Below are 26,953 nucleotides of genomic sequence, written 5' to 3'. Positions count from 1 at the left end.
CGTCTCTTCAGCCCACACCCCCTTCCACTGCCTTCTCTTTACCACAGGCAGTCACATCTCACAGTGGGTTTTTGTCTTTAAGTTCTGTAACTGTTCACATATGTATCCCTAAATAATATATGGCAATGTTTTTGCATGCTTTAAAACGTTTTTTATAAATAGATTTTATTGTCTATAATTTACAACTTGTTTTATTGTACTCAACATTGTTTTTTGAAATTTATTCTTTTTTAAATTTTAAAAAAATTTTTTAAGTTTAAAATTTTCTTTTTTAAATTTTTATTGGAAAACTAGATTTTTAGAGAGAAGGAGAGACAGAAAGATCTTCCATCCAATTGTTTACTTCCCAAATGGCTGCAATAGCTAGAGCTGAGCTGACCCAAAGCCAGATGCCTCTTCCAGGTTTCTCACGCGGGTACAGGGTCCCAAGCCTTTGGGGCCATCCTCCACTGCTTTCCTAATTATCAGCAGGAAGCCGGATGGGAAGTGGAGCAGCTGGGACACAAACTGGCACCCACAGAGGATGATGACTCTTGCAGTTGAGCCATCATACCAGCCCCTGTTTTTGAGATTTAGACATGTTGATAAATGGTGCCTTCTGGATTTTGTTTTTGTTTTTGTTTGTTCGACCACTAGAGTTTTCAAGTGTGTTAACACCTCATCGTGATAAACCTGAAGGTTGTCTCCAGTGTTTTGCTCCAAGAGCAGTGCTGTCCTAAACCCTCTTCTATGTCTTCATGGGGGATAAAAAGCAGTTCTCTAAATTCTAGGCTCAACCCTTTTCTTCCACAGTTCCTCAAGAAAATTAAACCTAGGACCGTAAGATATCATGGCAGGTAATACATTAACATCTATCCTGTGAATCTACAATGGTCCAGGCATTAGGCTAGAGTTACAAGCAGATAGCAGCTCTGAGGAGTGCTTGTGTAGCTTCCGGACTTCTGCAGTTCCACTGGGAGGTTTGAGATCAGCTGTGGTGTGAAACTTCAGAAATCAGAAAAAGCTGTAAATGAGTTTCCTTCTCCATTCACCACAGCTGGTAGTTAAACATTTGCTAGCATAGGACTGGTTTCAGTTTTACACCATTCCACCTAGGAGGACTGAGGAAATGGTCTCTTAAGTCATTTCCTGTACGACTGGTTTTCTTGTGGAAGCCTGTTTAGAAAGACCGTGTGTGTGTGTGTGTGTGTGTGTGTGTGTGTGTACATACATATGTGTGCATCTCCACCTCTACCAGATAATGCTGGATTATCTTCACAATCATCATACCTGCTTCCCCCCACCCATTATTTAGCCGAGTTCCTTATCTACATCCTCCTCATTATTTGCTAGACTTTAGTTTTTTGTCAATTTAATAATCATGAATCTATAATTTATATTTATTTCTCTTATTACTGATAAGATTGAATATCTTTCCACCTTTAGTTAAAATTTGAGTTTTCATTTTGTTATCCATTTGTCTATTGGGTATTTGCACAAAACATTTTAGCAATTCAACTGAGTCAACCAAAAGGCCTTTCATGGAGATACAACAAAAATTAGTGTAGAGGAGTTCTTTATTAACTCGAAATACTAATCTTTTGACATTGTTTGACAGTCTCTAGCTTGTCTTTAAATTGTTTATAGAATATTTTGTTCAGGAGGTACTTAATTTTAATATAATCAACGTAATTGATCTTTCTTTTGATACTTTTATTTTATAAGAGTCTCTTCAGGAAACTATTTGACTAATGATTCAACTAAAGAGACTTTAACGAGGAGACTTTTTACAGAGACAAAATTTGAGGTAAGGAAGCCTAACAACAGGAAGTTGTTACTGTCCTTGTGCCTGGGGGGGGTTGGCGCAGGAGGAAATGCATTGCATGCCAGTGGGAGTTGGCTTCCTGGGAAAGGACATGGCAGAAGCTGGGATTGTGGGTGAATAGGTACTACAGACGGGCTGGGCCAGGAGCAGGTGAGAAGTACCCCAGTGTCTCTCCCTTCTGCCCACTGATCTTCTGGGGCCACCTTTGCCAGTATCCAATTGGAAGATCTTTGGCAAAGGGGCCTGAATGAGCAGTTCTTAGAAGTCAACGTTTCAGGACATGGAGCCACGCAAAGGCGAATGGAGAACAACTCTCTCAAGACAAGCAGCACTCAGTAAGCATCAGTTCTTTTCTAAACTTTTTGCAGGTTATAGATATGTTAGATTTTTTTGGATAATTAATCATGCAGGTGATCCTAAGCTGTTTGTTGAGTGGTCCGTTCTCTTTCTACTGATCAGCCTCACACCACACAAATGTGTGGGTCTGTTTGTGTGCTCTGGTCTTCTTTGATTTATTTATTTATGGTTATGCCATCACCATTCTGCTTGGTTCATAGAACTCTATATGAAGTCAGCTTTGGTATGAAGGGCACATTGTCCTCCAACTTGTTCTTAGAACAGCCATCCGTGGCCTTGTTCTATTGCAGACGAGTTTTAGGGTTACTTTGCTAACTTCCATGGAAAAGGGGGGGATTTAAATTGAAATCCCATTAGTGTATTGATGCTTGGAGAAAAATTGTGTTTTTTAGTATTAACTATTCATATCTGTATAGTGATAAGCCTCTGTATTCTGACCTTTTCATCTTTTGAATTTCACAAAGATGGCTTCTGGCTCCTCATAACTTCATTTTTGTTGTGCAACTTTATTTTTGTTGTGCAACCTAAAAGCATGGTGTCTGAGAGTTTTAAAATGGTAATAAATCAGGATAGATTAAAAATGAATACCTGGGGCCTGGAGCGATATAGCCAAGTGGCTAAATCCTTGCTGTGCAATCACCAGAATCCCATATGAGTGCTGATTCCTATCCCAGCTGCTCCACTTCCTACCCAGCTCCCTGCTTGTAGCCTAGGAAAGCAGCAGAGGATGGCCCAAGCTTTGAGCCCCTGCACCCACATTTGAGCTCTGGAAGAAGCTCTGGCTCTTGGCTTTAGATCAGCTCAGCTTCAGCCAGTTGCTGCCTTTTGGGGAGTGAACCAGTGAATGGGAGATCTTACTCTCTCACTCTGTGTAAATCTGCCTTTCAAATAAAAGTAAATGAATCTTTAAAAAAATCTGATCACAATTTTTTTATATACCATTTTGTAATTTGGACTTTTGTTTCTGAAGGGAAATCAAGCAGAAATGCCACAATTACTAACATTAGGCCTACAAAACTCTGAGCCCCAATGTCCTAGGTGGCCTTGATCCTGTGTAGTGACCCTTCTGAAATGCTATAGGGTCAGTCAGGGACTCTGGCACTTGCTACATGAGATGATGGTCTTGATATGGCCCTGCCACATGTATATGTTCTTTTTTTTTTTTTTTTTTAAAGATTTATTTTATTTTTATTACAAAGTCAGATATACTGAGAGGAGGAGAGATAGAGAGGAAGTGGAGCTGCCGGGATTAGAACCAGCAGCCATATGGGATCAAGGCGAGGACCTTAGCCACCAGGCCACGCTGCCGAGCCCAACATGTATATGTTCTTTAAAATGAATCATCTTTAGGGACAATTAAATATAAGCGTTGTTTTTAGTAAATTTAAGATCACAGGGTGTAAATTTATTTGCAACAGAAGAGGGGCGGATATGTCTGTATGGATGGTATTCTCGGGGCGTTTGCTGCATCCACTCTGTTTTCTAAATTTGGTGTTACAGATTCAACTTCTGTTTTTAAAAAGGGAAGTTGCATATAGATCATTCACACTATTATTGTCGCCTTAAAGCCAATTTCTCTGATAATTGCCTGTTTAAGGAGTTTCACATGACCTAAATAAGACTTCTCTATGAGACAGTTTTGAAACAAATGTTACTTAGCAAGATTAAATCTTTTGTGCAATATTTAAAGCATATTTTTAAAAAACCGATTGCTTGGTTACACAAATGTACCTGACGTCGTAGTGCAGTCTGTTTCAGCTGCTTGTTTTAGTTTCTTCCTGCTTACTCTGTGGATTCCTGAAATTTCCAATACAAAATTATACATTTTAAATTTAAAAATATAATTTTTTCCTACTTAGAGCAAAGAACTGTTGTTATTCATAGTTGGATGATTTAAAAAACATCTTGTTTATTCTGGCAACAAATCTTTAAAAGACAGTTCCACTGTGCCTGTAGCCATAGTATAATAGGCTAAGCCTCTGCCTATGGCACTGGCATCTTATATGGACACCAGCTCATGTCCAGGCTACTCCATTTCCAGTCCAGCTCCCTGCTTATGTCCTGGGAAAGCAGCAAAGTATGACTCAAGTCCTTAGACCTCTCCACCCATGTAGGAGACCTAGAAGAAGCTGCTAGCTCCTGGCTTTGGATTGGCCCAGCTCCAGCCGTTGCAGCCATCTGGGGAAGTACCCAAGAGATGGAAGATCTCTCCGTCTGCTCTAACTCTGCCTTTCAGTTAAAAATTCAAAGTGGCGAAGAATGGATTCATTTGAGGTTGTATTCTGCATTGACGCTTGAATTGTGTCCTCCATTCACACGTTCTCCTAGCCCAACCTTAGTTGGATATCTGTATACCTTAAAGCCTTGAACTGGAGCTTTTCACAGCAGAATTTTTATAGTCTGGAGTTTTAAAAATTGTTCAACTGTAGTATTTACATTACAAAAATCAGCCACATTTTTCTTAAAGATCCTCTTTTTCTACAGTTGGAAGGAGAATTGCTACAATAGATATGAGAGCATAAATAGCAGAAAATAGAATTTAGGTTAGCCAGTCATATCAATTTGCTTGCTTTGAAAACATAAAAGATTGAGCCCTGCGGTGTGGCCTAGCGGCTAAAGTCCTCGCCTTGAAAGCCCCGGGATCCCATATGGGCGCCGGTTCCAATCCCGGCAGCTCCACTTCCCATCCAGCTCCCTGCTTGTGGCTGGGAAAGCAGTCAAGGACGACCCAAAGCCTTGGGACCCTGCACCCGCGTGGGAGACCTGGAAGAGGTTCCAGGTTCCCGGCTTTGGATCGGCGCGCATCAGCCCGTTGCGGCTCATTTGGGGAGTGAATCATCGGACTGAAGATCTTCCTCTCTGTCTCTCCTCCTCTGTGTATATCTGGCTGTAATAAAATGAATAAATCTTTTAAAAAAAAAGAAAACATAAAAGATTATCATAGTTCATAAAATATTCTTTGTATTATTAAATTTTATGAACTATTGTAAAATAGTTCATAAAATATTATCTGTGTTATTTTGTCAGGTTATACTTAGAATGACTGTTGGTTGATGATATTTATAAAGTGATTACTGGACTATTTCTGTATCCCATGGCCATGAAGTATGTGAAAGTTACAGTAATAAACAGTCATTTGAATTATCCAGGTAACCATTTGAAAATTGGTTAGACAATTTTTTTTTTTTTGAAACTCAGAATTGATGGGCTACACCTATTTTTTTTTCTCCAGCTTCTCCTTGGCTTTTTTTAAACCAATAAATATCAATTGTTGATATGTTTTTAAATGTAATTTAACTGAAATTTATAATTCCTAAAATAAGTAGTAAGAGAAGATTTTCATAAAGAATACAAAGTGGTGGAATTGGGGCACTAATTTGATGTTTGATATTTATCTACAAAGTTATTCCCCAAATAGTAAATTTATACGAGCCTTTTTTTTTTCCCATTTTAATTGAAAAGCAGAGGAAGAGAGGAGGGGAAGAGAGAGAGAAAACAGAGAAGGAAAAACAGATCATTTATCTGTTAGTTTATTCCCCCAAATGGCCACAACCACAACAACTAGGCCTGGGCCAGGCAGAATCCAGAGTCTGAAACTCAGTTTGGGCCTCCCACATGGCTGATAGGGACTGAGGTACTTGAGCCATCACCTGCTGCCTCCCAGGGTGCACATTAGCAGGAAGCTGGGCTTGGAAGTAGAGTTGCAATGCAAACCAGGCATTCGAATGTGGGATGTGCGTGTCCCAAATAGTGAGCCACATCGCCACAAACTTGCTCCTGATTAGGTGACTCTCAATAGTATGTGCTTTAATGACTGTCCATAAGTCCTTCTAATGACGTGAAACTCAGATGGCACATTTTAGAAATGCTGAGAAGCAATAATTACAAAGTCCTATTACAGCGACTCTTCAAGTTACGAAGGAAAATATTGTAGAAATGATGTTAGGTGCCTAGTTTCTGTGTACACACACGTACACACCTACCTACCTTCGTTTAACTCCGTAAGTTTATGAAGCTGGTATAAATCTTCAGTGATCCTTCACTTACTCATTTGTTCATTTGGTGAATGCTACCATCCTGGCAGTGAAAGACAGATTAGTAATAAGAATGGAGCCCAGTGTAGTAGCCTAGTGGCTAAAGTCCTCACCTTGCATGTGCCTGGATCCTATGTGGGCACCAGTTCTAATCCCGGCGGCCCCACTTCCCATCTAGCTCCCTGCTTGCAGCCTGGGAAAGCAGCCGAGGACGGCCCAAAGCCTTGGGACCCTGCACCCACATGGGACACCCGGAAGAAGCTGCTGGCTCTTGGCTTCAGATTGGCTCAGTTCCAGCTGTTGTGGTCTTTTGGGAAGTGAATCATTGGACAGAAGATCTTCCTCTCTGTTTCTGTATATTTGTATCTCTCCTCTATGTATAGCTGACTTTCCAATAAAAATAAATAATTTTTTTAAAAGATTTATTTATTTTTATTAGAAGGAGAGGCAGAGAGGAAGATGTTCTGTCCAGTGATTCACTCCCCAAGTGAGCACAATGGCCAGTACTCGCTGATCAGGAGCCAGAAGCTCTTCCGGGTCTCGCATGCGGGTGCAGGGTCCCAAGGCTTTGGGCCATCCTAGACTGCTTTCCCGGGCCATAAGCAGGGAGCTGGATGGGAAGTGGAACTGTCGGGACCAGAACTGGCACCCATATGGGATCCCGGAGCATACAAGGCAAGGACTCCAACCACTATGCTATCGCGCGGAGCCCAATAAATCTTTTTTTTTTTTTTTTTTAAATAAGAATGACAGCTGTATGAAGTGCACTGGGAGTGAGCGATGGGCTGGCTGGTATGCCTGATGCCTTTTGCTGCTTCTTTGTTGTGGTGGTTGTGGATTGTTAATTCTGTGGATTCAAATGTGGTGCTAACCAGGCCAAGAACTGGCAGGGTTGGAACGTTTGTTGTAAGAAATAGAATCACTGCTATTCCACGACTCTACTCTAGGGATAGCTGAGTGACCCCCGGTGTCCAGCACGGGCCCCACCCGGCTGGTCTCCACAGGGTGACTCTGCCTTTCCTGACGGTGAAGTGTTGGCCCTTCTTGGGAGTTCATTTTCTCTCAGGATCTTCAGCTTGTCTGGCTGCCACAGAAAGTGTCAGTGCACATGAGCCTGTGCACCTGCTTTGCCCCCGAGTCAGCTAGATCATGAAGAGTTGGGCTGGGCCCAGCGGCGTGGCCTAGCGGCTAAAGTCCTCACCTTGAAAGCCCCGGGATCCCGTATGGGCGCCGGTTCTAATCCCGGCAGCTCCGCTTCCCATCCAGCTCCCTGCTTGTGGGCTGGGAAAGCAGTCGAGGACAGCCCGAAGCATTGGGACCCTGCACCCGCGTGGGAGACCTGGAAGAGGTTCCTGGCTCCTGGCTTCGGATCGGCGCAGCACCGGCCGTTGCGGCTCAGTTGGGGAGTGAATCATCGGACGGAAGATCTTCCTCTCTGTCTCTCCTCCTCTGTGTATATCTGGCTGTAATAAAATAAATAAATCTTTAAAAAAAAAAAAAAGAGTTGGGCTGGCAGGGCCTCCCCGCAGCCTTTGCATACTCCGCGAGGTGAGGGTGGCAGCATGAGCACTGCCTCAGGTAGGGGAACAAGCCGACCCATAGGAAAGTGTATGGCCAATGCTGGGGGTGGAGGACTTCCAGACCTCACAGCCAGCGACGGGAACCGCGGAGGCCAAAAGTCCTGGAGGTTGGGGATCTGAGTGTTCACGTCCATCTTCTGCCCATGAAAAATTAAGAGAAACATCCAAGTGAACTGAACACATAATTGTTCCTTGTATTTCTAACCTTTTCATTTGTAAATGGGCGGATGTGAACTTTATGTTCTTCCAGGCAAGTTGAGTAGGTTCAGCAGCATTTTAGTTCTGTTCTGCCCTGAAGCTCTCTGTGAGGGTGGTCGCAGTGGGATCCCCTCTCCAGACACTCTTGGCTCTGCAGAGAGACTGCCAGGCGCCTGCCTTCTGCCGGTGAACAAGCTGACCGGCAGGTGCCAGGGCTCTGATTCAGGCTCCTCGCTGGCCATGGCTCAGGGACCAGACCTGAAACTGCCCATCTCCACAGTGCTGTGCACTTGTCACCAGAACCCGTGCTACCTGAAATCTTGGGCACGGCGGAATAAGAAAGTAAGAAGTCACGGCTGATTCATAGCTAAGTAATCAATTTGCACAAGACCTTCCAAGTCCTAGTCCAAGACTGTTGACTTCTCCAAGGTGGCTCCCGAGGACGAGGACGCTTCGGTAGCTGCCCCAAGTTCCAGCCTCCCCGACATGTTCTATGGAAACTGGAAGTTTTGAGTGTCTTACGTGTGGACCCCTCAGGAACAGCAGATGGTTTCTAGACAGGAAGTACAGAGTACCTGTGTGAAGGCCCACAGGCAGTGGTGTGCAGGGACCTGGGGCCAGTGAGGGAAGAGGTCCATGAGAAGGCCATTAAACACCTCCAGCATTAGTAGAGGAGTGTCTGGCAGGAAGGGAGCCAACCCTGGAGTTACCAAAACCAGGTCTTTGCTTTTCTGTGGGTTTCTTGTTTTAAGATTTCAGTGGAAAATAGTAGCAAGTGGAAGAGGAAGGAATGGCCACCATTCTCTATAATAATGCGTATAATGGACTGATCAAAAATGCTGAAACTAAAAAAAAATTTAAATGGTTTTCACCAAATGTCATCATTATGATTGTGTTCCAAGTTCAAATTTTAATTGTCAGATTTTTCAAAGGAGAAAACAGAAGAACGACAGCTCCCGAGGAACTGGGGTTGGTCATGGAAAGCTTTTCCCGAAGGGCCCTTCACTGGCTTCATAGTGCTGACCTCACACAGTTGTGAGGAGGGCAAAGAGATGAGGCAAAGTTAGTGGCAGGAATTGACTGGACTTGCTTCTTCACTAGAATGAAGTGCTGAACTGCTGACGGCTGAGAAGTGCTGACCTTGTCTCTACTGTCTTTGTGAGAAGCTGTGATTTTTTAAATATCATTTCCCATATTGACTTCTTGGTCATAAGTTCAGTGATGTGACTCCTAACTGTATGTTGAAGATTTATTGCAAGTTTTCAGTTATTAGTGAATGTTTACAGTTTAGGTTTCTGTGTTTTCCATGAAAACATTGCATAGCCCAAATGGTTCTATACAGTTTTTTTTTTAAATAACTGAAGCATTTATCAGGGTTTTTTCCCCCATAAAACCAAAACCAATATTTACAAGATATACAGACAAATGATTACTAGTATTTTGGGTGAAATCTAAAAGGTAAAATATAATAAAGGCAGAAGGAAACTTCAAGAAAGTTTGAGATTTGTTTTGAAATCTTTCTTGGTTTAGAGTCGAGCTTGTTCTTTGTTGCGTGCTAATGAAATGCTAAAAGAGGCCCTCGGTTAATGCTCTAGTGTACTCAGTCTGCAAGATGTGAGAGCCCAGGAAGTTTCAGCAGAGGATCAGCCAAGTGTAAACTGGTACCCAGAACCGCAGTGATGCTGCAGAACACTTCCCTGAAATGAAACTCAGGGGCCTTTATAAACTTAAATCACAGCTCTGAGCTTGTAAAAGGAATGTTTCCTTTTTTTCCCCTCCCCAAGCAGATATGTTCCTGATAGTTAAAAGTGGATGGCTGGCCTAATTTCTTATCACTGTTCTGAAGTTATTTGAAATTACGGAAGAAACTCTAAATTCTGGATGAGGCCTTGAGTGTTAGGAGTATTTTAAATAGGTTTTTAAATGTCTCCAAGAGGGGAAACCAAACTTCTGTATTCACTAAGCATTTCTCATATATTCCCTAGGAGTAACTAATTTATTTTTAAATCATACCATTTCATACTGATGGAAATTGACTTCAGAGGTGCAAGGAGAGCCTTTTCTTTTCAAAATAGACCTGTATGTCCCCGGCTGAGCGAGAACTGCTGTGCTGGCCTGTGTGTGACCAAGCCTGGCCAGAAGGAGCGGGGTAAAGGGTCACCACCTGATGGTGGACCACATGGGCAGCCGCTGAAGCTGCCACCTCAAGGTTGAGCTTGTAGGTGGGAGATGCCAGGCTAGCAGGGGTGCCTGGAATTGTGTGTCTGGAACAGGTGCATTGATGCTAAGTTACAGCCTTTATAACCATAACCCCAATACTCGGGTTGCCTTCCTGAGAATACATACCTTTACTGATCACAAATAAAATTGTTCATCAGCAGAGCTGTTTCTGCTCTGGAGCCATGCAAATGGACACTTTGGTTTTAGCTGCTTTGTACAGGAACGCTGCCTTCGGCTGTCCATTTGCCAGAAAATAGCAACTGCAACAAAAATTCTGCAAATCTCTCTGCTAACTTCAATTCATATAAACAGTGGTAAATTCATGTCCACTTCCACAGAGCTAATACCATGGCCTGTGCAACAAAGATACCCCAGGAAGAGATCATTTTGGCTTCTGTCTCAGTCGCTTTTCCTTAAAGTGAGTACTGAAAGTGTGAGTGATTGGATGGGGAGACACTGTTAGAAGATAGTGTCGTCTCTAAAATACACAACTCTGGAAATGAAATATATGTATCTTGACTTCCTGACAAGTGTTTGAGTGCTGTGCCACCCAGGCAAGACCTACTGTCCAGCACTACTTCACCATGCTTAATTTTGAATATAGCTTTATGGAACTTTCCCAAGACATCTACAGATCATTGCTTTGGGCATTAGTTTTACTTAGAGAAATCTGTAAAAATTCTAATTGTATGGAAGGGTCTATTTCTGTTCCTTTTCTATTCCTCTTCAGACAAGAAACATTGCTTCCTCTCCCAAGAGTTTAGCCCAAGTTTAATCTCGACAAGAGCATCAGTTTGATTGATAACAAATCATTACAGAACAGTTTGACTAGATCTAAATTTGTCTTGATGTTAACAACTTCTAATCACCTTTATGTTAGGTCCTAAAGCTTTATTATCCTTAAATATAACCAGGATAGTGGTCCATTAGATACCAAAGTAATATTGATTGGGGCGGCAGCCAAAATGTTAAGGTGTCTGAATTACTTCTGTAACATCTTTCCGTGGAACACGCATGTAATTTTTTGAATAACCATTAATTTTTCCAGTGGAGCTGTCTCGCTGCTTTTCCTGGTGTTCTTCAAATCGCATCGACAGACGTACACACACGCCTCTCTCCAACCAGTGTACTGTGTACATTTCCTTGTTAAATCTAAGTAGCTCCAAGCATAGGCTTTCTGGCGGGGGTGGGGGAGGTCGGGGAGAGATTAAAGGCCAAGCGCATAAAATTTGGCGGTCGAGGGCCGGCAGCTCTCCCCCGCCTCACGCCCGCCCCCGAGTCTCTGAGCTGGACTTTCCACCGGCTGGCCGACGGGTGTGCGCCGCGGCCCTGTCCGGCCCCGGCGGAGGCCCCCCATCCAACCCCAAGGACCCTCCGGCGCGTCCGGAGGTGGGAGCGGGCCGGTGCCTGCGGCGCAGGCGGCCCCTCGGGGTGGCCGCGGCCCTCGCCCCCGCGGGGACCCTGCCCGGCCCGCTGACCGGCCCGCGCTGCCGAATAGCTCAGATGCCTGTCATATTTGCGGTCGGCGACTCGCGGGCTGCGCGCGCGGCACCCGCCGCCCGCCGCCGCCTTTGTCATAGCCGCCTGGTCGCTCGCCCGCTGGGAGGGTGGGTACTGGGGGGCCGCCTCGGTCCCCCGGCTCGAGGGCTCCGTGGACTCGTCTCCCTCAGTCTCAGCTTCTCCTCCGGAGAAGGAGGGCGCCGCGGCGGCCCTGAGGGCAGCTGTGGGCGGCGCTGTCCCGGGCCCCTCCGGCCCCTTCCTGCTCCTCAGCAGCCCCGGCCCGCGCCGCATTTATCGCGCCTCCCGGGGCCGCGGGGCGGGGCCCGGGCGGGGTCGGGGCGGGGCCTGGCGCCGGGGCCGGAGCTCGCGGGAGGCTCGCGGCCGCACGTCACTCCCGCACGGCGAGTGCTGGAGCCGGGCTGCGCCGCTCGCGCCGCCGCTGCCGCCGCCGCCGCCACCATTGTATAATGCTCCCGGCGGCCGAGTCCTAGGCTCGGCCGCTCGCCTCCCCGGCGCCGGGCACGCCGCATGGAGCGGGCGTAGCTGAGGAGTGGGCGGAAACGCACCCCCACCCCCACCTATGCGCTAGTCCAGGTGAAGCCGCCTGTGGTGAGTTACCCCGCTGCCGGGCGGAGGGGATCCTCGGCGTGGGGGCGGTGTGGGCGTTCGGCCGGGCGGGGAGAGCCCGGGGGCGGAGCGGGGCTGGCGCCCGCGAGCTGAGAACCGAAGGCTGAGGCAGGTACCGGGAGGGCGCCGCCGGCGACGCTGCCTCTCTCCAAGCAGTGCCGCCGAGCCCCAGGCTCGGGGACCCCGGGCGAGGGCCGGCCTGAGGCGGAGGGCGCCGGGCGCCCCGGGCGTCGTGGACGTGCGGCACTCGCGGGGCTCCGGTGGCCGGCTCACGGGCGGCTTCACTTTTTTTTTCTGTTTTCTCTGAGTTCCCGGGCCGGCCTGGCGTCCGACTCGCCGTAGTGGCGGCTTGTGAGTTTCCCGGTGTTTGTCTGCTAAACACAGCGGTTTCCCCATCTCCTTTCCCGTCCGTGCCGCAGCGAGTGGGTGTGTGGGTCTGTGCGTGTGTGGAACTTGGCGTCTCACGGGGTTTGCTTTTTGTTTTGTTTTTGAGTTAGAACCTGCGAGTCATCTTGCGTGGTCGCCGCCTGTGACCGCCAGGGAGCGGCCCTGGCCCTGCCGCCAGCTGTCCCAAACCTCCTGCGGAAAAGTCCTCCACGGGCCGCCCCCTGCCCTTGGCTGGACCTAATCACCTGCACCTTCAGCAGCAGGGGGTACCTGTCGACTGAAGTGGGGGCGGGGGTGTCAGTGGACGGAGGGGTCAAGTGGGAGATCTAGTTCTGAGTTCGACACGCGCACACACACAATCAGAGTTTGAGAGTAACTTTTTTGCTTGCAAGCCTGGTGAGTTCCAGGCTGTTCTGTGAGGGAGAAAGTTCAGTTCCTTCCAGGCCAGATCGGGATCGGGTGAGACGTCCGCCCTCACTTCCCGCGGCGTTCGTTCGCACCGGGCCGAGCGGTCCCGGCCGCCTGGAGCGTGGCAGGCAAGGGTTTCCCAAGCTTTGTTCGTCAAAGAACGCTTTCGGGTTCCCCGGTGCTGGTTGAGAACCTACGGCGGTGTGTGTGTGGGGGGCGGGGATCTGGAAGCTGCTGCCACCAGCAGGGATTCCTGAGGCCCGGGACTCCCACCTGGCAGCTCCCCACCCCCACCCCACGGGCTCTGCCGCCTGGGGAGGAGGGGCGCTGCTCCTTCCATCCCACCCCCCCACACCCCGGGCTCGGCACCCTGGCAGCTCCCCTCCCCCGCGCCCAGCCAGCTCTTCTGATTTGAAGTGTGTGGGGGTGGGGGTGTGCGGTGAGGATGGAAACACTCACTCAAAAAGCCCCAGCGAGGATCACACGGGCTCGTGGATCCTTGCTATCCTGTTCATCCATTTCTTCTTTGAAAAAGAGGCCAAAGTTTTCCTATAGAGCTCCACTGACTGAAAGTTGAGCCTGTTTGAGTTCACAACCCTTTAAAATAATTTCTAGTGCTTCCCCCTCCTAATTAAAGTGTGTATCACCACGCAGCTCTCAGGAGAAAAACCTGGTGAAAAGTATGTGACAACCCACCCGTCTGCCGCCCCTCCCTTTCTGTAAACACCTACCTCTCTGTACCTTACAGGCCGGGGAGAGAGCTTGCCATGTCGGATGGGTAGATAAGAGGTATCCCAGGCCAGTGTCACTGTTTCCTTAGAGAAAGGAGCAGAAGATCCTGGCTCGGATTTAGACAGCCCCTGCACTTGGGTTTGCTGAATCGTCCCCTTTTAGAGCTTTTTAAAGTTCAGTTGAGAAGCTGAAGTATAAATGTTACCCAGTAGTTCCAGCACCAAGTAATTATTAATAATGAGCCTAGTAAAAGAGCATATGGTTTGATATTTTAGACTCCTGTTTGTGTGGTGGCTGATAGCTTACAGGATCGCTTTTTATTAATACAAAGACAGATTTTACAGTGCAGTGGCATCCACTATTTGGAGGGGTGGGCCTGTGGCAGAACAAAAGCTACGACTGCACGCTTGTCTGCAGTTAGAGTCCTTTCTAGTGTAGTGGCTAGGAAAGATGAAGGCTACAACAGAACCCGTTAGAGATTTCTTCTGCTGTGTTGCTGCTGCTGCTGCCACCGCCACCTCCGTTAAACACTGGTGAAAATCTAAGACTTGACTTTATATTTCATTCACAGCAGCAGAATTAAGACCGCTTGGTCAGTATTATATATCAAGATGTGTATAAACATGGTGCTCAAGAATGTGAACTTTAGCCCACTTGTAGGATTTTTAAACTTAATGGCTACAGATATGTCTTTACTGTAGTGGCATGTCCCATAGGAGATGGCTTAGTGGCGGGGCTGGGGGGACAGCTGTCTCTGATTACTGAAGTCCAAAGATCAGGTGTATGCCGAAGGCAGCAAGGGGCAAGCTCCAGTTCACGTGAGAATGGCCTCACCAGAGGGTAACCGCAGCCCTTGCGGATCTTTCCATTAATCAATACTGACGAGAAGATTGTGAGCACCTAAAGCTGCTCTGACCACGGCATGTGCACAAACTGAATACTTTGTGCCTGCCGTGAATAATGAGCCTTTTAACAATTTGCAGAAGCACACAACCAGGACTCCTTTTTGTAAGTGTGTATGTGTAACTTTTGTTTTAATATTTGTGAAGGCAGCAGCAACTAAAGTTGAGGAATCCTTTTGGTTTAGTTCGGTTTGGTTTTAATTACTGTCGGAAGCGGCCAAGGCCCTGGGTGTTCAAGGCCAACGCCTCCCCCATGTGCAGATGCTGGGAGCCCTTGGGAACAGAACTAGGCCCTGGAGCACCCAGCGCTCATTGTGTGCAGCCGTGTTCTTCTCCATCAGCACTGCCCAGCAGTTCATTCTTTGTATGAATCTATGAATGGCATATGTCAGCCCAATAAGATGGCATTCCTATTCTAGGAAATAAATAGACGCCTTGTTGTTTTGTTTTGTTTCCTCCAAGATCATGAGGCAGACAAAACATGCCGGGCTGTGTAAAAATGTTCTTTGACATACAAATCAAAATTTCAAAATGAAACATTGCAGTCTCTTAAAACATGTGACTTCTGATAGGATAAAACATTCTTCTGGTTTCCACCAGGGCCACATACAAACTGTGCAGACTCCCTTCTGGGGTTTCTGCTCGCCATGTGGTCCATGGGACTCCAGAGACTGAACTTTACTGGAGATGCTGGCCAGGACTCAGGGGAGCAGGTGCCATGATGTGCTGGATCTGTCACAGAAACCAGCACCATCCAGGTTGTACTTGCAGCTCTGTTCCAAGCACAGCCGGCCTCCTCCGCGCACACAGGCTGACGCTGCCTGGCCGGAGCTGCCTGGGCAGAGCACACAGTGGCCTGAGCTATGTGGGTGCGTGGGGTGGGGGCAGGAGTGAGGGCAGGGAGGACAGCCCAGCTACTATAGCAGGTCTGACAAGTTTGGGGTGCCTAAAGGCAGCTTTGTTTCTCTGGAAACTCCTGCAGCAGCAAACCACAGTTCTTCAGACTTGTTCACCAGAGCTTCACTGTCTTCTAGTCACTTCTGCAAGTTTTGCAGGGCTAAGGAACACTCCGGAAGCTCTTGCTTTCCTTTAGAAGCCTTCATAGGTGGTTGGCTGGAAAGGACAAACTAAACCAAGCGTTGTGCTTGCGAGTTGTATCCCATAAAATAACAGAGGAAAAGGGCTCTGGCACTGAGGGACTCCATGTGTGTCCCTTATGATACATTATACATAGTGTTTATTGATAGACAGGCCACCACCCCCAGAAGCATAATCATGTTGACAGAGGCCTCCGGTGGATCCTGGAGAGCCAAAATGACTTGTACACTTGACTGTTGCCAGGCTCAAAAACAGCAGTCAGAAGGCCCTTGCTGCAGATCAACCTTTGGCCCCGTGCGCCAGCCTTACTGGCCCGCCGCTTATCAACCCGGGCCAGCCGGAGCTCTCAGGGCCAGAGCAGGCCTGTCGGAGTGCCCCACCCTGGTGTGGAGCTGCTGGAGTCCAAACTCTGAATCTGAAAACCCTGGGGGCACTGGAATACGGGTAAAACTCCAGCCACACTCCGGGAGCAGGGAGGGGGCCGTGAGCTGGCGGGTTATCCTGCTGTCTCTGCGGAGCAGCTATGTTATTTGAGAGGAGGTGATGCAGATTCCTTTTCTGCAGAGTCCCCTGTGGGCCACCCAGAAAACCATCCTGGCAGAGAGGCATTATGAGCACAGTGGGCCTGTCGCCTTCTCGGGAGCCTGTTGGAGGTCTCTCCCAGGCAGTTAACTACATGGTGATTTTTTAGGAATAGTTTATCATATTGAGGGACATGAAATAAAAGGGATTTCACCTGGTGGTGACTCTCGGCTGTGGTTGCTTTATAAATCCAATGCGCTGTTCCTGGGGTGGGTGGTGCAAGGCCCCCCTGCAGCCCCCAAGAGCAGGGACCAAGAACAGAGCTGGGCAGGTTGGGGAAGGAAGGTCACCCAGGTTGGAGTGATTGAGAAATACTTTGCTTAGAAGTGTTTCTTGCCATCTACTCGGGTTCTCTGATGATGTGTGATAGTGTTTGACCAAATACCTCTGCTGAAAGTTGGATGAGTCATTTATTAATACACAGAAGTCCTTGGGAAGAAATGCTTTTTATCTCATACCAGAGCCCCCAGAGTAGTTAATTTGAAAATAAATGGCTGCTATGTTTACAAAGTACCCTTTGCTGCCCTCAACTTTTGTATCCTCATTGCCTTTTTCTACTGTGTGAATGATCCAAGTAGATGATACAAAGTTTAAATTGTAAAACCTTCTCGCTAGCCTACGTCATTTTTATAGGCAACTAAAATAAACATTATGAGCATATGGGTTCCTTACAAGTGACAGGTACTTACATATCGAAATAGTCGTTTCTTCCCTTCTATATGTCTTTTTTTTTTAAGATTTATTTATTTTTATTACAAAGTCAGATATACACAGAGGAGGAGAGACAGAGAGGAAGATCTTCCATCCGATGATTGTCCCCAAGTGGCCGCAACGGGCCGGTGCTGTGCCGATCCGAAGCCGGGAACCAGGAACCTCTTCCAAGTCTCCCATGCAGGTGCAGGGTCCCAAGGCATTGGGCCGTCCTCGACTGCTTTCCTAGGCCACAAGCAGGCAGCTGGATGGGAAGTGGAGCTGCCGGGATTAGAACAGGCGCCCATATGGGATCCCCGGGGCGTTGAAGGTGAGGACTTTAGCCACTAGGCCACGCCGCCAGGCCCCCTTCTATTTGTCTTGTATAAGTATATGGCTGGTGTCCCATACAACATTTGTCCTCCTGTGTCATGTTATAGAAATACGAAATTCTTCTCTTAAGGACTCTAGGCTTAAGCCATGTGTTACATGTAGTTTTGCCAATGAATGCAAAACTTGCCTCCAATCTTCCTTTTCATACTACATGTAAAAGTAAACAATGAAATCTCCTGTTCTTATGGGGAATATTTCAAGTGATCTTTCATAGCCAATAAAGCATGCAAGTTTGCATGATCGGTTTTTAATTTTTAGCTTTGAAGAAACACTTTCATAACAGTACTTCCTGAGGTGGCTACTTGGTTTTTATCCTGTTGTCTTGTTTGGTGTCATAGAGTTGACTAAAGCATGAAACTCAGGAGGCAACTTTGATTTTTAACTAAGATGCAATTTTATTTTTCACTTATATTTACTTGTTTCATGATGATTTTCTGGGGGGGGGGTTATCATACCCTTTGGCAGAGCCTCTGGTTGCCACCCTGGGCCTTTTTTATTTTTCCCTGACATTGTTTGTTAAGGGTCTCCGGTGTGAGGAGAAAAACAAGTCTCTTTGGGGAAAAGATGCTGCAGGAGGATCGAAAACAGAATGTCATCCAAGCAATTATGAAGAGGGGAGAAAGACTATGTTTATTATGCCCAGGAATGGGGGTTTCTCGGGGGTGACACGCAGTCTTAAGGGAGTCTGTCACTCGGGGGATTCCTGCCCTGCAAGGTGAGTGAAGCCTCACACAGAATTCTAGAGGTGTGCTCCTGGCACCGAATTAAGGGAAAGTAACACCGTAGTGTAAATCTTTTTGATACTTAAATATGTTCAGGATTACCAGATTCCCAAAGCACTAATGGTGAAGAGTTCACCTGTTGTGTTCATTACTGTTGAACCTGCAACGCTTCTTCACTTAATCTGAACCAGTAATTTGCATAGAAAGAATTCCAGCTAGTAGTTACACAGTAACTCCCTTCATTATCTCCCTAAGGTTAATTGCACTACATTTTACAATTAAGTGGCTCCTCCCCATGTCCTTTATGAAGGGTTTTCTCAAATAACTGCCTGCAGCGGTATCTGTTCTGAATGGAGGTAATTTACCATTATTAAGAAGCAGTGGGATTAGTGAAGGCTTCTCTGCTATAAGATTCTTGAGACTGTGTGGCAAAACGTCCACTTTCAAACCAGCATTGGAAATTCTGAGCTGCTGGCTTCTCAGCGGCGGCACCTCTTGACGCCGGGGTCGGGGGATTCTGTGTGTTGTGTGGGCAGGTTCTCAATGAAGAAATCCAGAAATCTTTAACCATGGTTCCTGAAACATCCGTGTGACTTATACGCAGGCAACCAAACCTTTCCTCATTGTGCTTGGCATGCCTCCAGACTTATTTATCGCTGTCCTTAGTCCTTAGGGTGTCTGAATTTGGGAACAGGCTTGGAAGTTAGCATGTATTTGAGATGTGTAGCTCGGAACTGCGGTGAAGAAAGGCCTGCTGGCGGCCGTGTTGCTGTGCTGCGCCCTCTTGTGGCTGTGTGCCGTCTGTCAGAATTTAAAGGAGTTCTGCCTTGGGCTGGCCGATTTGTTTACGCAGCACTGATGACTTGCTTCTGTGCAAGAGATCTGTTAAAATCAGTACCGTGGTTGTCATTGAGCATGCAAATAATTTATTGTGCTTACTTATTAAAAATTTTGTAGAATTACTAAGATTTTTACTTACTTGTGCTTGTTTAAACTTTATTGTGGAAAATTCCAAATATTCTGAAAAGTAAGAGTACAGCACACCACTTTGTACTGGTTGTCCAGCATGGGCAGTTACAAAGATTTCGCCTGTCGTATTTCATCAAAATGTTCAGAGTTTTTTTTTCCCTTCCTGGAGTATTTTATGGCAAATTCCAGACATAAGATCATATTTGATGTGTATTATTGCTGAGGCTCAGTTCAGACGCTGTCATGTTCTGCTCGGCCTCTTCTGTTAGGTGTACAGTGCTTTCAGCTAGGATCCTGGAGGGAAATAAAAGAACGGGTGGTGTTTCCATTGTCCTTGGAAGGTGACCGGTGTCCAGTGTGGATAAGACCCAAACCTCTCAGCTGGCAGAGATGAATAAGGCAGGATCCTAGGACCATTCTCAGTGACTTGATATTTAAAGTCCAAAAACACCTAGTTTTCTTTCCAGATGTTTACTGACCTAACCATAATCTATTCTAAAGAAATAGTGATCAAAAGCTTTCCCTGACTGAATCTGGTTCTGCTTGGTTGACTGTCATTAGTTATCCATGTTTAAAAGTTCCTTGGTTTTTCCAGGAGAAAGCAATTCTGTTTGACCAACCCACTAGTGATAGGTACTGTCTTCAGTTGCATTAAAACAGGTAAGATTCCGAGGGAAAATAAGAATCTTTAAAAACTGGAACTGTAGGAAACTATTCCAAAGAGAGCTGTTGTCGCTGAGGCGGACTTGGAGGTTGGCGTGGCTGGCTTCAGGTTTTCTGCAGGCTCTGAGGAGGAAGGTCGGAGCTTGGACCTGTGCTTCTGGGCAGCTGCTGCTCCCAGGCAGGGCTCTGGTGCCCCACGGGCCCTGCTGGGTGGGCGGGGGAGGCACCCGCTGCAGCAGTGGTGTTGGGTTACAGTTGCGGAGCACGGGTAACTGGCTCATCCAGTAACTAGCTTTATAATTACATCGCTGATTTGTTAGGGAAGGCTTTGTCTTACTTACCAATTAGCATGGATGTTACTGTGGGGACCTCCAAAACCCTGGATAAGCTTTGGGTTTAAAAGAAAAGAGCTTTCCAACCCCAGGCAGCTTCAGGGGTTAGCAGCCCTGGCCAACTTGTGGGAACCCTGACACTGTGCCTGCATAAGCAGAGGCTGTTGCTCCAATGGTAGCTTGGCCGCTGTTGCTGACACTGCCCCTGGGCCATAGACAGTCGCAGCCCCGCACCCTCCTGTAGGGTGCACAGCCAGGACCCTGCTGCTTCTAATAGCTTCCTGCTCTGGTCCTGCCAGGTGGCCTTTGTGTGGTGGTGTTCCTCTGTGTGTTGGCGGGGAGGGGCGCTGACCGCATTTAGATGTGATCACATTGCGCAGTCCTCCTGTGTGTCTGTGAAGGTGGAGAAAGTTATCTGAGCCAGCATGCCCTGCTCCCCCCTCCCGCCCCTGTAGAAGTAGGCTGGGCCTGAAGCTTCCTTCCTGCCCGAGAGAGTGACAGGGCTGGAGGAGTGCCGAGCTGCCGGGTTACAGATGAGCCCTTCCCAGAGGGCGGCTCCTGGCTGGTGGGAGGCGTCCTTTTGTTCCGAGCTGCCTCTCCCTCCTCACCACCTCCCACACGGCACAAGGCCAATGGATGGAATGAGGGAGAGGAGAATGTTCTGTTTCCCAAGTTGTCCCTGAGCCATGTGGGGCCCAGCCTTGAGCCTGCCTGGAGCCCATTTCTCTCACGCGGCCTTGTCCGGGGTGCTGCTGTCTTCCACCCCTACCTCAAAGGAAGTGGAAAGAATGCAGTGGGTGCTGGTGGCACGGTGAGGAAATGGCCCCTGCTAGCCTCCATGTGGGCCACTTGGCCATGACCTCCACTTTGCTGCCTTTGCCTTCCAAAGAGGGGCTGGAGGGAGGATACACAGACCTCTGGATCTCTGGGGCCAACAGAGAAGCCCCATGTTGATGGTTCTCAGGGTCCGGTATGGCCGCTGCGGGGCTTTTGTGCCGATGTGGCAAGAGCAGCCACACAGCCCGACAACTGTCCTGGACTGCTGTGCCAACATGTATTAATGCTTGTTTTCACTGAAGAACAGCGTGTGGCATCTGAAGTCTACAAGCCGGGAACTTGTCACACGCATTAGTGTGTTACTCACCCACCCAGGTTAGGGACCAGAGCAAAGCAAACCCCATGTGTGCCTGGAATCAGCCGTCGCTTTGCTGTGTAACTGATTCTAAGAGCAATGTTTTGCTTCATTGTGAAGCCTGCTGTTGTTCTGAAAGGGGAGAACACTGAATTTCTAGTTAATGCTGTTACTTGGAAAGGAAGCGGAATCAAGCTATTGACGATGCACGTAGGGTATGCGCCAATTGGGCCTTGAGGTCATTTGGAGGCCCTCCTCCATCTGACCCGTGTCCGCAGCATCCCAGCACACAGCCTGTGTGAGCGTGGCCAGCTGGCTGCACGTTGCCTGGTGGCCTTCTCAGTCATCGCCTCCCCAGTCTTTTCCTCTTTTCGGACACTGAAACTAAGCTATCAATTCTGAACCTCTTCTTGGAGGTCTTTGTAGCCTGTATTCTGTCTCAGATGATTTTCCTGCTGTCTTGGGTCAGGACTGTCACTAGTGAGGGATGTAAGGCAGGCTTTCGTTCTGATAGTCTGTCCAGGGCTTCCCTGCAGGCTTCCCACAGTTTGCTTGGAGGCCCTGCCCAAGCTCTTACCTGGAGACTGGGTTGGGTTACAGCAGTGAGGACCTGGGGGCTTAAAGTGACAACATGTCATACGTAAATTTGCACATGTAAATTTAATATTCAGACCTTTAAAATCACAACAGTTCATTTTGACAATTCAGGTAGTAGTAAGAATGAACTTAAAAGTTAAAGTAACCTTTAAAGTTGAAAAAAGTAGTTACATGTTTTTCAGTTCAGTTTGCTTGAGTTACTTTTCTTCCTGAATTTTTTGTTTGTTTGAGCCAGGAAAACAGGCTTCCATCCCTTGGGGGACTTGCCAGATACCCTGAGCCCTGGCATGAAGACGAACCTGCAGCTCCAGTCGAGTCTCCCACAGAATCTCTTGGGCTTCTTAACCTCCAGTCCAAATGTTCACCCCTGCATTTTTTCCTTGATTCCTGGAATGTTACCATTTTAAACATGGGTTCTGTGTCAGTTCCTTTTTGGGCCGTGGGCAATAAGACCTCATTATATTCACAGAAAGGATTGGGTTGTGCCCACAGATCTGGTGTATCAGTCACAAGCTGAGCTCTCATTGAAACTGAACTACGATGCTTTAATTCTGCACAGTACTTAATTTAAATATCAGTTCTCCGTGGCCATCACAAAAAATGCTCTTGGTTCCTTTTTGCCCAAGTTTAAGAAATGGAGAGCAGTGACCCAGTCCTGATGAACCAAACCAAGACATTTTTGGGCTCCAAGGTGAGGTGGATAGAGGACGACAGCATGGGCCACAGAGCAGCATCGCCTGAGAACTAGTTGCCAGGGCAAGGTGGTGGGGCCTGGCAGGGAATGTTACACTCTGTAGGTGTGTCTGCTGCTTGCTGTCATTGGAGGAAAAGAAAAGGAGAGTGTGCGGGACAGGAGAATGCAGCCTGCCCTCCCACCTGCCCACCTGTCTACACCAGGGCTCTGGACATCCTCCCCTTCCACAGCCCTTCCCTCCATTTCCCAGAAGGGAGGCTGTTGGATCTCAAACCTGGAGAGCCAGTGAGTTTTCAGTAGACACGTGGCTGGACCCAAAGCCAGGGGCTGTGGACTTGGGTCTTCCAAGCCCAGGGAGGAGAGGATGAGCTGTCAGCCCCAGGGTGGTCCACTAGCCCCTCCTCTGAGTGAATTGCAGGCTCACAAGGGCGGCCCCCTTCCCCTGTGTTCCCCAGAAGCCTTTAATGAGCTCCTGCTACTGCTCAGTCCTGGGGCTGCATCCTGGTGAGGCCTTCAGAAAGGTCACGTGCTGCTCCTGCACTTAAAGAGCCATTGTTACTTCCTTAGAATGCCTGAGGGAAAAGAGGCTGCTTAGGACTTGGCCAGCTCCAGCCAGGAGCAGCACAGAGGCAGAGTCTGGCTTCTTGCCCTCTGGTTCTTAAGGGCATGTCTGGTCTTTTCTTCCTTCAATTATGATACAAAGCCCTGAGAGTGAGAGTGTCCCCCCACACTCAAATGTTGGAGGCCTCTCTTGGCCACACTAATTGTGAAGCTACAACAATGTGTTAACCAAACTTTGGGCAAACCTCTTAACCATGTGGAGCAGATTTTATTTCACGTTTTATTCCTTTCTATTGCAATCTAAATAGTAATAGGATTAAGATCAATATTGCGTTTTGCAATCTTACTGGGTATATGGAGACCATTTGCCTCCTAATACAAAATAGAGAAATGAAAGCAAGCCTGCTTAGAGGCTGTGGGGGTGGTGGGTGGTCTTTATTTACGTGTCTAAAGAGCTTCCAAGGTTCGGAGCTGTAGCTGTAACTGTAGCTTTTACTCTGGGAGGCTGGTGGGGGTGTGTGTCAGCAGTGTTACAGGCGTCTTACCGGGCTGTCCCTAAGTCATTGGGATTATCGTGCCTGTGTGACCTGAGCCAATCTCGTTGGAATTGAGGGGCTTCTTGCATGAAAATTCCTCTGAAAGTGTCATAGGTTTTTTTGGCGGGGTGGGGCGGATTCTACTTGATGCCTGTTAAATGCTTTTTAAATAAGTGAATTCTTTGGCTTCAGCGATTATTGCTAGAAAAATGTTACCCAAAAACAACCTTTGTTTCTTCTGGTAGCAAGTGTTTGAGAGCCTCTGCTTGGGACCCTCACAGCCCCCGTGTCTGATGGTCTGAGATCAAGTCCCACTTCCCATTCTCTTCCCATTTAGCATCCTGCCAGTGAGCAGCCTGGGAAGCAGCAGATGGTGGTCCAAGGACCTGGGTTCCTGCCATTCGCATGGTAGAATGAACCAGCGGGTAGGAGGTCTTTGTCTGCCTCTCAGAAATAAATATGAAAATGTAAGTGGGGCAGACATTGGGCACAGTGGCTCCACTTGCAGTCCACCTTTCTGCTAACGTCCACTGTGGATGACAGCAAGTAGCAGGTAGTTGGGTCCAGGGCGACCCATGTGGGAGACCAAGATTGAACTCTAGCACCTGGCTTCTACTTGGCCCAGTCACAGCTGTCATGGGCATTTGAGGAGTGGGATGAGCAGATGGGAGGTCTCGTCTGTTTCTCTGCCTTTCAAGTAAACTGAAAAAAAAAATAGAAGTGGGGGAAGCAACATGGTTCCATATCATAGGAAGTTTGAGTATTACTGCCCTTAAATGTAAAGCAAAGTTCAAGTAAAAACAAATGAGCAAGCTCATCGCCACTTTGAGTTCTTAATGGTTTTCTGGAGGAGAGGTAATGCTTAGGTACGATGGTGTAAACTTGAGTTATCACTGTAGAACTGTTTTTACTTTTTCTTAAGGTTTATTTACTTTATTTTTTAAGGTTTCTTTTTATTGGGAAGTCAGATATACAGAGAGGAGGAGAGACAGAGAGGAAGATCTTCCATCTGATGATTCACTCCCCAAGTGGCCACAACAGCTAGTGCTGAGCTGATCAGAAGCCAGGAGTCAGCAGCTTCTTCCAGGTCTCCCACACGTGGGTGCAGGGTCCCAAGGCTTTGGGCCATCCTCCACTGCTTTCCCAGGCCACAGGCAGGAGTTGGATGGGAAGTGGAGCTGCCAGGATTAGAAGCGGCGCCCATATGGGATCCCGGTGCATTCAAGGCAAGGACTTTAGCTGCTACGCTATCACATCACGTTGGGGCCTCTTTGATTTTTCTTAAAGCAGAGTGATAGAGAGATGGAGAAACAGAGATCTTTTACCTGCTTGTTCACTTGCTAAATGACTTTAATAGCCAGGGCTGTGCCACCCCAAAGGCAAGAATCTAGACTTCCCACATAGGTGGCAGGAGCCAAAGGACTTGAGCCATCCCTGCTGCCTCCTAGGAAGGCACACGTTAGCGGGGAGCTGGGTGGGAAACGGAGGCTGGAAGCTACTCCAGGGCATATGAGATGCAGTTACATCCTAGGCAGCAGCTTAACGTGTTGTAGCACAATGCCCAGCCCAAGAAACACATCTGAAGACAAACAATTTTTGCAGTTAGAACTTAACACAAACAATTCCTCTGTAAATTTTCTGCAAAATTTCCTAAATAATAGTGTCTGCTTACCCCATCAAACAGTTGAAGTTCACAGCTTGGCACCATCCCTGGACCACACTTTGAGAAACAGTTATTTTAGAGTGTACATGTATTTGTGTACTCACACACACATTTAAATGTGTTAGCATGGTTACAGTGTGACACTACATACGTCACTTAACCACTTTCTGTGGGAATTGAATGCCTTTAAAGGAGCTCTTTGGCCAAAGTGAGATTTTTCTGAAAGTTATTTAAATAGCCAAATGGTACACAAACACAAATAGTATAATTGTAAACAGCTCTGGGTTTCAAAACCCAATTGTCTGGTAACACTTCTGATACATTAAAGTAGAAGGACTTTGCAAATTGAATTAACTGCCTCCACTCAGATTCAACCTGAAGTTTAAATGAGCACAGGTTCTTTGGATAGGAAATACCCTGTGCACAGTGGCTATACAAATGAACTGGTGGTACTAAGCAGTATGTGTGTCCTGTGTGGTGTCAGATAAGCCAGTTGTTACCATCATCGCCTTCCTTGCCTCAGCAGCTCATTATGGGACCTGTCTTGGGTCCTAGTGATTGACAGCACTTTCCTTAGTGTTTGTCAATCAGGAGGAGTGAGTCTTACAAGTAACTTCCCAGTCACTGTAAGCATTTGCACATCTCAAATTGATTCTGACATTGAGAGTTGGCAGTTCAGCTGTCTGAGACTGCCCTATTGGAAACCAGTCTCTCTGGACGGAATTTGGGTGCACGGATCCATGACCCTGTGTGTCTGCTTTGAGAAATACTGTGACTTTCCTTTAATCCAGCACTGAAAGGAAGTTCTGTAAAGGCCTGTTCTGTCCGGCCTCACTCCTTTAGAATGAGACTGAAAATCCCAGTGAAGAGAAGGTGTAGGAAGATCAGGCTTCACTCACAAGGGCCTTCCCGCTGTGCGCAGCCGCGTGCCTCAGACAGGGGCGATGTGGAGCAATTCAGTAGCTCTGTGGCATATAGAAGGAGAACCGGGTAACTTCACAGCAGCTGCCTGTGGAGACACCAGAAAGACTGGATCACATTGAGATGAAGATTAACACATGTCTGTGTGTCCTGTGTGTTGTAGAGGGATTAGAACCATCGGACAAAGAGGGGCAACTCCGTTGATGAAGTGGTTAGAAAGGACGGACTGTGAGGTGAAGGCTCATACTTGAGACTGTTGTGTTTAGAACAGTCGGAGTCCATGTGACCTTGGAGACATTCTCTGGAAGGTGACACCCAGCTGAAGACCAGTGCTCGCTAAGGCCAGAGCAAGAGAGGATGCAGCCTGGGCTGTGAGCAGCAGGTGAGATGGAGGAGGAGATCTTTCTTTGGTTTTCAAGTTCAACCCTCGGGGCAGGCGTTTGTCCTGGTGGTTAAGATTCTGGTTAGCCATGTTCACATCCCACATTGCATTCCATGGGTTTGACTCTCTTGTACGCTCCTGATCCTCACAGCAGGGGTGGTGCCTTAGGTGCTTGGGTCCCACAGGTGGGAGAGTGAGGCTCAGTGCCCAGCCCCAGCCACTCCACACATTTGTAGATGATACCACCAGTCTTCTCTGTCTCTCCCCTT

The 26,953-nt window shown here is 47.5% G+C and overlaps 1 protein-coding gene across 7 annotated transcripts in view; it reads left to right on the top strand.

Moving 5' to 3' along the window:
* SERTAD2 (SERTA domain containing 2) overlaps window positions 1-26,953 on the top strand; it is a 204,826-nt gene that overhangs the window by 91,256 nt on the left and 86,617 nt on the right. The window contains exons 1-2 of one of the 7 annotated variants that reach the window (XR_009245972.1): window positions 11,943-12,302; window positions 15,350-15,546. The exons of 1 other annotated variant lie outside the window; for it this stretch is intronic. The gene's annotated coding sequence lies outside the window, so the exon portion shown is untranslated. Of the gene's footprint in view, window positions 1-11,942; window positions 12,303-15,349; window positions 15,547-26,465; window positions 26,685-26,953 lie in introns of those variants that run through there. 5 more of the 7 variants (XM_058667885.1, XM_058667884.1, XR_009245968.1 and 2 more) reach the window with 5 other exon arrangements.

The sequence above is a fragment of the Ochotona princeps genome, chromosome 8, assembly GCF_030435755.1.
Source record: "Ochotona princeps isolate mOchPri1 chromosome 8, mOchPri1.hap1, whole genome shotgun sequence".
Lineage (NCBI taxonomy): Eukaryota > Metazoa > Chordata > Mammalia > Lagomorpha > Ochotonidae > Ochotona > Ochotona princeps.
The sequence above is the reverse complement of the archived record's forward strand: the minus strand, read 5'-3'. Positions and strand labels throughout refer to the sequence as shown.